We start from the raw sequence: 12,691 nt of genomic DNA, 5'->3' as shown, positions 1-12,691 counted from the left end.
GAGGCCTGCCACATTACAACCCTAGTAGACAGTAGATGGATTAGTAGACTGAAGCTATAACATGGATTAGTAGACAGAAGCAAGCCATAACAGGTTACTTTGATAAAGGCAAGCAGGAAAGTGTATTACGCATTCAGAAGAAGCGTGGGAGATAAAAATAGTTTTAATTTCACTAGCAATCTTATTCTGATTAGCTCTTTACAAAAGAGAATCTTATCACTCTTATCTCAGTGACTGGCTAAGAGGGGTCTGCATTGCAGCGTTACGTAAGATTTTATGCGGATTAATTTTGAAATGGTGCAGTTAGATTGATATGTTATAAATATTTACTATTTTTAGAACAGAACGGTGAAGCACCAAAATTAAAATGAAGAATCAAGAGGCTACTGCAAAAATAAAGTTAGTAGTTTGATTTCATATTTTGAAGCAAATTTAACTGTAATAATATTGTAGAAATATTGATTGCACAAATGTTGATCCATAATGGAGAGCAAACATGGCAGCCAAGGCAGATTAAATATTGATTTTTATTTCGGTAAACATTTTGCTGCCAAAAACAACTTGGCACACTACTCGTGCCTTCAAGAACATTTACTTTCTGAGTAGATTTGTTCTGAAAAGAGAATCAGCAAGCAGCAGTCTGTCTAGGCCGAAGTGCAGAAAGCAAGTGTCTTGCGTTAAGGATGAAATCTTAATTCAGAATGAGCTAGTTTCGGTTTTCAATGCATCTGATTGGAAAATTAATAAAGCTATAAAATTATTATTGGCCGTTCGAATTTTAGTTCCGTTTACATCACCATATGTAAGAGTCATATAACATGGATTAGTGTCGAAATGACGCAGTAAAGATTACTATTTTTAAAATAGAAATGAGAATAACCCAAATTAGAATTAAGCATTAAGGGAGCTATTGCTAATTTAAATTATATTTTTTTATCGAGGGGAAAAAGGCGTAACGACAGAGAAGCCTTTTTAAAGGAAAAGCGTTAAAGCAGTAAAAAATGAAGAGCAATGTGAGTTAAGATATATAGACTAGAAGAGAAACACGCTAATGTGACAATAAAAATCGTAAAAACAACCTTGTATTTAGCGTAAGTATATTGAAACACTCAATCGATTTCGAGGGCAGCTAAAGGTCCCTCCTCATCAGGAGAAAGAAATACATTGAAAGAAGAAAAATAAAGGGAAATGAGTCTCAGAAACACGTGATCCTTATCAGCTCTGCACGTGGTTATAACTGGATTTTTAATCAGAGTTGCACTGGCCGCTTACTTTTACTGAGCCAGGCTATCTGATCAAACATGTAACACAAAGGACAAGAAAAATTAGCGAAGTTAAAAATAGGGAGTGAGGGGCAACTGCACCTTCACGCTCAAAATCTGAACTTCGAATGATATATATCTAAATAGTTCTTTTAAGAATGATTCCTTATATTTATGTAAAAATACTCAAAATGAAAAAAACAAATATGCTAATCATGTTTCAAATAATGAGTGTGAAAATTCCTGTGTAAATAACCAGTTGAAAGAATTATTAAATAACTGAAGTCTTATATTTGCAGAAAGTAAATATGATGTATATCATATTAATATTGAAAAAGAAAATGTAAAGCGAACTGGTAATTAGACGAAAGACCTATCTAGTCTCAAAAACTTTTGCGCATAATGCTGCAAAAAGATTTGAAAGAATAGTAGTAGGTAGGAACATTGCAGCAACCTTGCTAAAAAGTTACCAGGAGCTGTGGCTCCACGAAATGTGGTAACATAGTACTACATAGACAATAAGAAATTTGCCTGGTAAAACTGGAAAAACTGTATAAGCGCGATAAATTTGCCGAATTTTAGTGCTGGAAGACTTGCTATTGCACGAAAAAAATTAATTAATCTGACCGTTGTGTAATGTGAAAAGTTAACTCATATGAAAAAAAGATGGACGGAAAATATATATATATATATATATCAGGAAGTTACAAAAACATGGATTATAAATGTCAATATAAAAAATGCCTATACATAAAAAATTAAAATTAAAATTGCCAATATATAATATGCCAATACATAAAAATTAAAATCAAAATTAAAAAAATAATAAAAAGACACAAAAAGCATCAAAAACTAGCTACAAAAACAATAATTAAATTGCGGAAAAATGGTATATTAACCCACTCGCACTCTCAGTTGGCTTTTCAAGGGAAAAACCTGATCTACGAAATAGGCTAAATACCATTACGCGTTTCGCCGAAACAGACCATTGAAGCTCTTGTTTAATGCGAAAAAAACTTTATACAAAAGTATATTAGTATTTCCGAAGAAATTCGTTTGGAATAAATCCTTTTTAGTAGCTCCACTGCTCTGTCTCTTTTTCCCGACGCGTCCGCTGAAAAACACATTAAGGTGTCAAAAGCTATTATGATTCCGAGCGATGTAAAATAAAAATCAAAATCAAAGTAGAAAAATAATAAAATTAAAATAATAAATTAAAATAAATAGCGGTCTGCTATTAGTTAAAATACACATCAACGTACGGGCTGGTCCTTTACCTTAAAGACTTCGTAACTTTTATTAGAAGAAAGGTGCTGTAAACAGATAAAGATGTAATCGACATTGTAAGTAAAAAAAAATGTAATCGACATTGTAAGTAAAAAAAAAAAATGTATTCAATTTAGTAACTAAAAACGTAGCAGGGTCTTATTAGGACCAAAAAACTTATACTAAAAACGAAAAAACTGACCTGAGAGGTTCCGTCCTCAGCTTCCGAAAAAATTTTGGAAAAGGGCGCAAAAATCCTTTCTTGTTCAAACCAACCTTCCTTATCGTCATGGGCCTTATAAGAGATAGACTAACCCAGTGGGCGGGGCTCGCGTCACCGACATGTCCGCAAGAAAGAGTAGGGACGATCTGGTTCACTTTAACACTGAAACCTATGGCGTTTGTATCATATAACTATTTTTAATTATTAAATGTGATACGTTGTATAGTAATGAGATTATGAAAGTCACAGTTTTTTTCAAATAGAATTTAATACATCTCATTAAAGCCCTTTTTACTGCATTTCGCGCATTTTTTTCCCGCATAATTCTTATACAAACATCTTTACTTTTAAACGAAAAGGTAAAAAAACGGTAAAAACTCTAAGCACAAAATTTATAAACGTAATTTTGCGTAAAAATAAAATAAAATTAAATAAGATTGATAGTACGTGATGTTTTGAAATAAATAAGGTAAAATTAAACAAGATCTGATATTTTTTTTTAAAAATTTAATGAACATTTTCAGGAAGTGATTTTCAAAAGTATAATAAAATTACAAAACGATTATTTATTTGATTACATCATCCTTAAATTATTAACATTAAAGTGTATTATTTATTTTAGTAATTTATAAAATTCGGAGCATAACATTTTCTGAGTGTAATGAAGGGGGAAAAAAAAGATAAAATAATATCTAGAAGCACACAGATTTTATATTACGCCCAAAAGGAACCTTTTTTTTTTTAACGTTTTGTGTGCTACCTATATTTATTGAATATCATGTTCTTCGCCCGTAAACCACATTTGAAACATCGCCCGTAACATTTGAAAACTGCATATCTTTAGAATTTTCGCACTGGAGATAAAAATTTTATTTTCCGTACACTGTTGCCATTGCTCGCTTTAAAATCGTTGAATTTGTTAATAAAAAATCCGTTTAAGTTTTACAAACTATGAAATAGATAATAAAACAAATTCGAAATTCAGCCGTCCAGATGCCCATGTTCGGGTGGAGGATTACATTATTCAAAATTTGATGGCTCTAGATACCATCGTTTTTGTCACAGTGCGAGAAACATACGTATTTATGCAGATTCTTCATTATTTAATTTCTTTAAATACAATACAGGGCGATAATATTTGGTAACAACAATTTGAGGAGACACGGACATTTATAGTGAAACAGCGCGAAATGTCTCTTCGAGCTAATAAATTAACCGTATAAAAAAATCTTATGCAGAACTAAAAATAAATTTAAAAAATAATCACTCTAAAATAGAAGCAAAATTAATTATTACGGTTAAATACAATTTTAATATTAGAATTAAATGTATAAAAATTAAGGAGTCAAAAGTGTTTATCACTATGATGTATTATGAAATATAATTGAAATAAAATTTCTTTATAGAAACTGTGCTATAATACTCATCTATAGTTTTAAAAAAGCAGCACAATTTAACAAAAGTTTCAAAAATTCTTTTTTAAGTATTTTAGTATTTTTTTAGTTATTTACACCAATATAAAGCATAAAAATTGCAAGAGAAAATTGCTTGTTTGAAAGTTTCTATTAGTTCAGATTTAAAATATTATTTTCTAAAAGAAGTAGTTACAAATTTCCTTACAGCATAGGAAAAGCGAAAAAAAATACCCAGCCCTGAAAGCATGCAATAGCTCTATAATTATTTGGAACGCTAATTATGCTTGATAAATATGCCAAATTTTTAAAAATCAATCTCAGTTTCAAAAATAAAAATATGGAGAAATTCTAATTTGTGAAATGAGGCGCTACAACCAGCTTTGTCTTGACAATTATACACACTGCAATAGGCAACCACTGTTAAATTTCTGCAAGCCGTCCCTACTCCTCCGGATGTGATCAAGGTGACAGCCGGGAACGCGTCAGACAAGGGAGAAAACCCATTTGGGTTAGTCTATTTCTTATAAGGTCCATTTGAAGCGCAAAAGTCACGTGATCCATATGGTCGATCTGTGTGGTTGTGAAGATGTGTTGTAGTGTGTGTTCGTGGATTTTTTGGATGTTAATTTTGCTATTCTAAGTGATTTTAAATCACTTAAACTAAGGTAAATAATATTTTTATTTATATTTCGTTTTATACCATTTTAATTTTTAGATTTATTTGGGAAAATTTGTAGCTGTTTACAATCGTATTGAAGTATTTCGTTTTAACATAACATCGAATACATTTACTCTAGTTTGAACATTTTGCATAGTATTGTTTTGAATATTTGTTTGGTATAGTACATTAGGAATTCTTTATTTTGATTATTTCTTTCTAATAGAATATTTGACAGTCTATCCCGATAAAAGAAACTTTATCACCACAAACATTTCAGGCATTAATAACAATTACATATGCATTCATTCAATTGATTCCACATTTGTTTCAAAAGTATGAAGCTGAATACATATTGTTAGGAAAATTTCAAACTGATGTTACGGAATCTCGTTTTTTGGAATCTATCGGCAAATGTCAGGTTCAAATTATTAAATAAATGACCTACAATTATTAGAAAGTGAAGAAGCTTCATTTTAGAAACAATATTATAACTTCATCATCAAATATGAAAGTCCCTTTTACCAGATTATGATAAGGATTCTACGATTCTCGTATTCTACGATTCTCGTATTTTTACTTTTGCGAATATTAATGATTATTCAAATTTACTAATTAATGATTTTTTTATAGAAAATGTTTCTACTGATATTTTAACAGTGCTAGTTTAGGTTACAGATTATGATGCCATGAAAAAATTAAGGGTGATAAAATGCAATATTTTCAGGACTGGTTGCAAAGTATTCATTCAAGAGATGATATTTTTGGTTTTCTTAAAGAATTAGATAGGGGGAAATTAAAATTTTTCAATCTAAGGTTACTTTATTAACATCTTCAATTGTATATTTCTTATTTGGTGAAATTCTTAAAAACATGAAAGATAATTTCTTATGTAAGGAAAGCAAATGGATATTTTACATAATTTATCTTGCATACACTTAGGTCGAATTAACTTTAATTTAACAGATTCTTGCACTTGTGAAATGAGAAACTCGGTTAGAAAATATCTTTGATAATTTTTTTAAATAATTATACAAAATATAAAGATGACAAAGTTAATATAAAATGTTCATATAAAAAGGTTAAAAAATTTACCAATTAATTTCAGTTAATAAATCACAATTTTTTATTTTATGCTTTGTTTCTGCATAGATTATGTATAATATGTAGCATGTATGTATATGCTACAGCTCCAAGTTTTATGAATTTATTTAATAGTGGAATAGGCCTGTAATTTGGGGAAATTAAAAAATAACCAAGACTAACCACTTACTTCTTGGTTGGTTTGGAAAAAGTGATTCAACATAAAATTAGAGCTGGTACAAATAGATGGCTGTCTTTTTTATGAAAGTAATTAGCATTTAGTTCTTTGAAATTTCCTTGAAAGATTTATTTATAGTATAACATTGCATATAAGTTCATACTCAAATTTGCTAGCATTTAAGGAATTTTTAATTCGTTTCCTCTTTTTGACAAAATTGAGATATCTAGTTTTTATTAGTGAATGGAGTGAAGAGAGATGACTTTGGGTATTTGCCTTCTGAAAATTTATATAGCTGATGCGATGGTAATTTACATGGAGTTTTACAAAATATTCTGCCCTTAATATTTATTTTATTAGTATGAAAATCTAAATAAAATTTACATCCATAAATCTATTAAAACCGCCCCTTATGTGGATTTTATATTGTTTTGGGAATAAATTTGATTCAGATAACATATATAAATGGATTCCATTTTTATCAAAATTACGTAAATAAAGTTTGCATGTGGTGATTCTCAGTAATATTTTTAGTTATATAAACAAAGTACAAATTGTTTTAAAAGCTATTGAAGATATACATTTTTAACGCCTGTAACAATATTGCACTGTGAAAAAATTTAATGTTAATCATGCGATCTACTCACGTTTATTAATTTTACTTATATTTATTTTACGACAAAACTATTATTTGCAGCAAAGTTGAACTCCGGGATTATAGTGAAGAGAAAGAGATCGACTATTTCGATCACGTGACCTTCCGAAACTGATTTCGCTTCAAGGCCATGATACAGTCGGCTGTGCTTATCGTATAATGATGTCATCGTGCGAAGCTATTAAAACTGAAGAGGCCAATGGGCTGAGAGAGAAAGTTGGCCGGTCCCCCTCTTTTTTACACATGGAGGTAGGAAGTAAGATGGAGTCGCCCTAAACAAGTTTCTCCGTACCCTGCTCTGAAGCACCGGCGATCCCTAAGTGGTGACCAAAACATTGGGTCATTTACCATTGAGTTCTATGGGATTTGACGCGTTCGGGTGTAAATATTTTGTAATTACGTCGCAAATATACATATAAATGTATATATTTTCTTTTTCTACAACACTTCAGAGCCCTAAGTATGTGAAAACAACATATTTTTAAACAACATTTCATTCTGAACAGAATTAAATGCTATACTTTTTTTCATAGCCCACCAGCGGCCGAGCGGTAAAGACGCTGAACACTGGTAGTTCGGTCCGAGGTTCGAATCCCGCGAACGGGCTGGCTGCATGGGCGTTTTCGTGGTTTTCCCCATGTGTAACGTGTATACGAGCCAGTTTCCCTTAGAAAGCCCCCCACGAAAGGCATCCCTCCCCTCAGGCAGATAGCCCTAGCGTGCTTTGCCATAATTAAATACACACACACACACGCTATACTTTTCACAGGACAGTTTTCTCAGAATGGTTTAATTTGAATGAAATATTTTCAGTTTCGTTAATTACATTAGAAAAAAAAATTAAGATAATTCGATTTTATTCGGTTAAGGTACAAAAATTAAGATCAAAGTTTATTGTATTATTAATATTAAAATTATGCATTATTTCTTTTCTATTTATAGAGCTTCTTCCTAAAATACTTTCTTAAATATGACATGATTTTTTGGCTTCTTTTAAATCGAAAAATGTAAGTCAATTTATAATTAATGCTCTATTCGGTTCATTTTAAATTAGAGAATTATTAGGAATTAGCGAAATACTTTAAATAAGTATTTCGCTAATTCCTAATAATTAAATAGGTATTAAATAGTATTTGACTTTCTCTGAACATTTCTGAAAGGGAATAAAATAAGTTTTTTTTTTTTTTTTTTTTTTTTTTTTTTTTTTTTTAAGTATTATTTAAAACTTGTAACTGAGTTATTATAAAATGTAAAGGGAATAATTCTTTTAATTATACTTATCAGATTTTTTTCTTTTTACCCTTCATTTCAACAATACATATTCCAAAACTCTTTATTACGTTCTTAAGTGCGCATCTCATAGCATTTGCTTTACAATACCTTTTAACAGATTGCTTTCCAATACGAACAATTCTTGCTTAAATAGTTTTGTAACGTATTTGGCAACAGGATTTCAGTTTATGTTTAAAATTCAATATTAAGGTTATTATATATTTAGATAACATTTATAATCATTATAAATTAGATACATTTAATCATTAGATTTCTTCACAGTACTTTCACAGTTGTTTATAAGTGAATAAATTCTTCATTTCAAATACATTTATAAATAATTTAATGAATATTTAAATATTTAGTCAAAGGCAGATACATGCTTTTTGCGAGCACATGCATAAATACCCATACATATTTCCTATTTATCATTTCCGGCATGTGCAAATCTTTAATTTCTGTGCATTCACTATATTTTTCGCGTAAAGTAATTTACACTAATTTAGCATACACCCGAAAGTTTTACATAAAAAATATATATGAACATAATTTGAATGAAAATTATAAGTATTATTTTTAATACCCACTCAAAGGTCAGTTTTTCTTCAAAATTCCTCCACGATGGCATCTCTCTCTTTAGGCAGATAGCCCTTGCATGCGTTTCTCTATTTAATAAAAACTTAATCTGACCTATGTCCTAATTACAAATATTTTAACATACATAATTTTATATTTACATTTAGCCATCAAGTTTCAAACTTTTCAAATCTTCTAGAAAATAAATTTTGGCAGATCTCTTTTAGCAATTTTCTTAAAATCTATATTTTTGTAGTGCAACAGCTTAGAATTTTATAAAACAAATTCATAATCAAAATCGCTGTTGTTAGTTATCGAAAAATAACCAAGATGTAATTTTTGCGTAAACGTCAGTAAACTATACAAATTGCTATTATCCATCACACTATGAATGTTTCTTTCATGCGAGAGTGTCCCTTTTTCGATTTCTATGGAACTGTCGTGTGTCGAAATACTATCAGAATCTTGTCAAGCGAGCTTCTGAATGTAAATAAAGAACACCCCGTCTGGTGACCCAAGCTTCAAAGCAGTGCTTCACTTCTAGCGCGGAATGGCCCCTCCTCCCTTTCCTACCTCCATGTTTTTACAGAAGGGGGTGACAAATGAGAAAAAACACGGAAAAAACTCAAAATGGCGTCAGTCAAGTTGTAGGAAGAACAAAACTGTTAAAAATAAGTGAAAATGGCTAATTCAGCTAAAATTACTTATTTTTGGCCACAGAAAGAAAGTGTAAATTGGAAAATAATCATCTGTTAATAAAAGTCGTCATTCTTCAAGCTAGAGGTCTGTCAAGCTACTATGAAAAATGAAAAGGCCCGATTTTGTTAATAAAAGCAGAGTCTGGCCTTCTAAGTAATTTAAAACTATTACATAATAGTATTAAAGTAGACTGCCATGACTTCAGACCTTCCAGTTGCTTATCGACTATATAGAGTATCCCCTAAAGATAATAATGAAATTAAAAAAATAAATGGATGAATTATTAAATGTAAGTATTATAAAACCATCATTTAGCTTCATGTTGCCCCTGAAGCTTTAGCTCATAAAAGAGATGAAAATGCAAAAACTAAATTATTATTACACACACGCACCTACATCTACTTTCGAATATAGTATATATATATATATATAATTTTTCTGCCACAGATGTCATTTTTAGATCAAAATGTATTTTGTTATAACAGTACAACAATAAAAAATATTTTGGAATTTAAAAAATCTCGAATTCTAGCTTAATTTTAAATTTTAAAGCTTATATTACATTCATAAAGATTATTGTAAATTTAATATGATCATGTAATAATGTAATTCAATATGAAAAAATATTCTCGACGAAGGGAATAATAAGTAATTTTTTTTTAAGTCACTCTCTATAATATAAATTACGATAATGAAAATTTATTATCTATATTTTCACCTAGTTGTCTATTAAAGTACCGAATTAGAAAATTATTCTCCGATTTCCTTTCGCTTCTGGAAGGTTGAAAATACATTACGAAACTTAAATTATCATCACTTAAATCATCACAGTTTATTGTTCATAGAATTATTCTTTTAGCATGAAGAACTCTTTTATCTTTTTTTTCCCTTTAAATATGCATGAATTTCTGACTATCTGAAAAAAAAAAAATATTTAATAAATTTTTCAGGAAGATATCATATGTTATTATTCATGACATGATATTTCCAGACTTAATTAATTTGAGTAAAGATAACTAAATCATTTTTAAATTATTTTTTTCTTTTACAAATCAGATATCTAAAGAAAATATCAAGATAAATGTTTAACTTTTTTTTTTTTTTTTTTTTTTTTTTCAAACTTTAGACTAGCTAAAATTTTCACATAGCCAACTCGTGGAAATGGTGCATTTGAAATACTTCAAACAGCAAAATGTATTTTAGATGCACTAACTTTCTAAAATGCTAAAGTTACTTGATGAAATCTAATTACATATTACCGACAACAACTACCCTGAGAATTACTTTATTATTTTTTTTTTCAAATGTTTTATGACAAATGCTAGAAACGTAAAAGTTAGTTAACAATTTCCTTAAAGTCACTGGAATAAAACTGTCCTAAAATTTCATTTTTGATTTTCCATATTATCTCTTATCACCATAATCGTAGCATAGTATTGCTGTTATACTTGACCAAAAGCAAGTATTATTTGATTTCACTACTTATATCACACGCCAAAAACACGAATCTACATTTTTTCCCCCTAGTATTCATTGTCTAGTTTGATATAAATGTTTTACAATATGCTGAAAGAGAAATATATAATGAGCTTAAATGTATATAAAAGAATTTTAGACATAAGTTACATCTAGATTTTTTCCCAAACTAGATTAATGAGAAACAAAACACTTTAAACATGTATTACTGGAAACAAATGTCTGGTTTTGTCAGGATGACAACAATATACCATTTCTGCGTAGCCTTACACTATATTATATTTTGCCGTATTATTTAATCAAACGAATAAAAATAATAATAATAATAAGCACTTACTTCGTTTATTTATCATATCAAATAGTAAATTTAAATCCGCATTCTCTAAAGCTGCAATTTCGAGCACAGTTTTTCGCAGCTAATTCGCTTGAATATCACATGCATTCAGATACGTTCTCTGGACATCAAGGAAATAAACCGACAAAATACTTACAACACCTGAATGAAGATTGCTTGTACTAACAGATGCGCTATTGTTTCGTAAGAACTTCTGACATGGTTTCTCCAGTATTATGGCGACTAACTTGTTAGTATCTGTGCGCCTATTTTTATTTAGAAACAACTTCCTTTTATGATGTCATATCCGAGGCACTTTGCACTGTTTTGTTTGATTTATTCACTTTGGCACGTGCGATAACACTCAGAATGAAAAATAACTTCTAATGATGTATACAGAACAAGGGCAATACCGTCAGAATTATCCTAGTCCTTGCGCCCGTACCATAAACTGCGCAATTATTATATTAATTATAAACCAAAGAACAAATGTTATTGCGTTTCCTCAAAGGCTTACTGTAGATAAATATAAACAAGGTGTTTCAAAAAGATTATACATCAGAATATTTCTAAAACGCTGGTCGAAGATCCATGGCAAAAAAAAAAAAAAAAAAAAAAAAAAAAAAACCTGCAACAAACAAAACATTCATTATGGTTCGAATTATTTGTACTGATTTGTCTAGTTTCGAAATTATAAGTTTCATAGATAGTGTGCAGAGACATTAGGTATATTTTTGGAAGCAGGAAAGATGAAAAATAGCAACAGCCTTCGCCGGGAATCGAACCACGGACCTCTGATGTGTCGGCTCAGTGTGCTGACCACTACACCAAGAAGACACGCTACGAAAACTAGAGAAATACCTTATAAGTGTTTATTATTTTAAGAAGTTATAAAAAGATTGAATAGGAGTGATGTAAGTAATGTTGAGAGTTAATTTAATTAATTAAAATTTTCGCGTTAGCTACAAAAAAAAAAAAAAAAAAAAAAAAAAATGCAGAAATAAGTGATTCAGTCAGAAATAAGTGTTGAAAAAAAGTGCTAGTTGGTAACAAGCTTTCATGTAAAAATGTTTCTCGCGAAGTCTTATTTCAATTTTTTTTAGAGTCAGGTTAGGCTATTTAAATTTAGCAAAGCTTACGAGGGCTTCTGCCTGAGGGGAGGGATGCTTACGTGGGAGACTTTTTAAAGAAAATTTTCTCGTTAGAAATTGGGGAAAACCACTACGCAGCCAGCTGGTTCGCATGAATACGAGCCTGGGCCGATTGGTTTGGTTTGGTTTATTGAGATTACGGCAAAGCACACTAGGGCTATCTGCGTAAGGGCAGGGATGCCTTCGTGGAGGTCTTTCTAAGGAAAACTGGCTCGTATACACGTTACACATGGGGAAAACCACGAAAACGCCCTTGCAGCCAGCCCGTTCGCCGAGCCTGGGTCGAAATACCAGCTTTCAGCGAACTTAACCGCTAGGCCCCTTGGGCTGGAGGAGATCTTTCTTTACTCTACGTGGTTTTGCATCATCCTATGTTGCTACCGATTTATAATCCACAAAACTTGGTATGGAATCTATTAAACTAGCGTCACATATACGGACGC

General features: G+C 30.4%; 1 long non-coding RNA gene across 1 annotated transcript in view; it reads right to left on the bottom strand.

Moving 5' to 3' along the window:
* Positions 1 to 11,663, bottom strand: part of LOC118204122 (uncharacterized) — a 29,177-nt gene extending 17,514 nt beyond the window's left edge. The window contains exon 1 of the long non-coding RNA XR_004760740.2: positions 11,101 to 11,663. This is a non-coding gene — a long non-coding RNA (uncharacterized LOC118204122). The remainder of the gene's footprint in view (positions 1 to 11,100) is intronic.
* Between the last annotated feature and the right edge of the window lie 1,028 nt (positions 11,664 to 12,691).

Source organism: Stegodyphus dumicola, chromosome 4 (assembly GCF_044657685.1).
Source record: "Stegodyphus dumicola isolate Sdum_Otavi_A_Nest chromosome 4, ASM4465768v1".
NCBI lineage: Eukaryota > Metazoa > Arthropoda > Arachnida > Araneae > Eresidae > Stegodyphus > Stegodyphus dumicola.
This window is presented reverse-complemented; position numbering and strand designations above follow the sequence as displayed.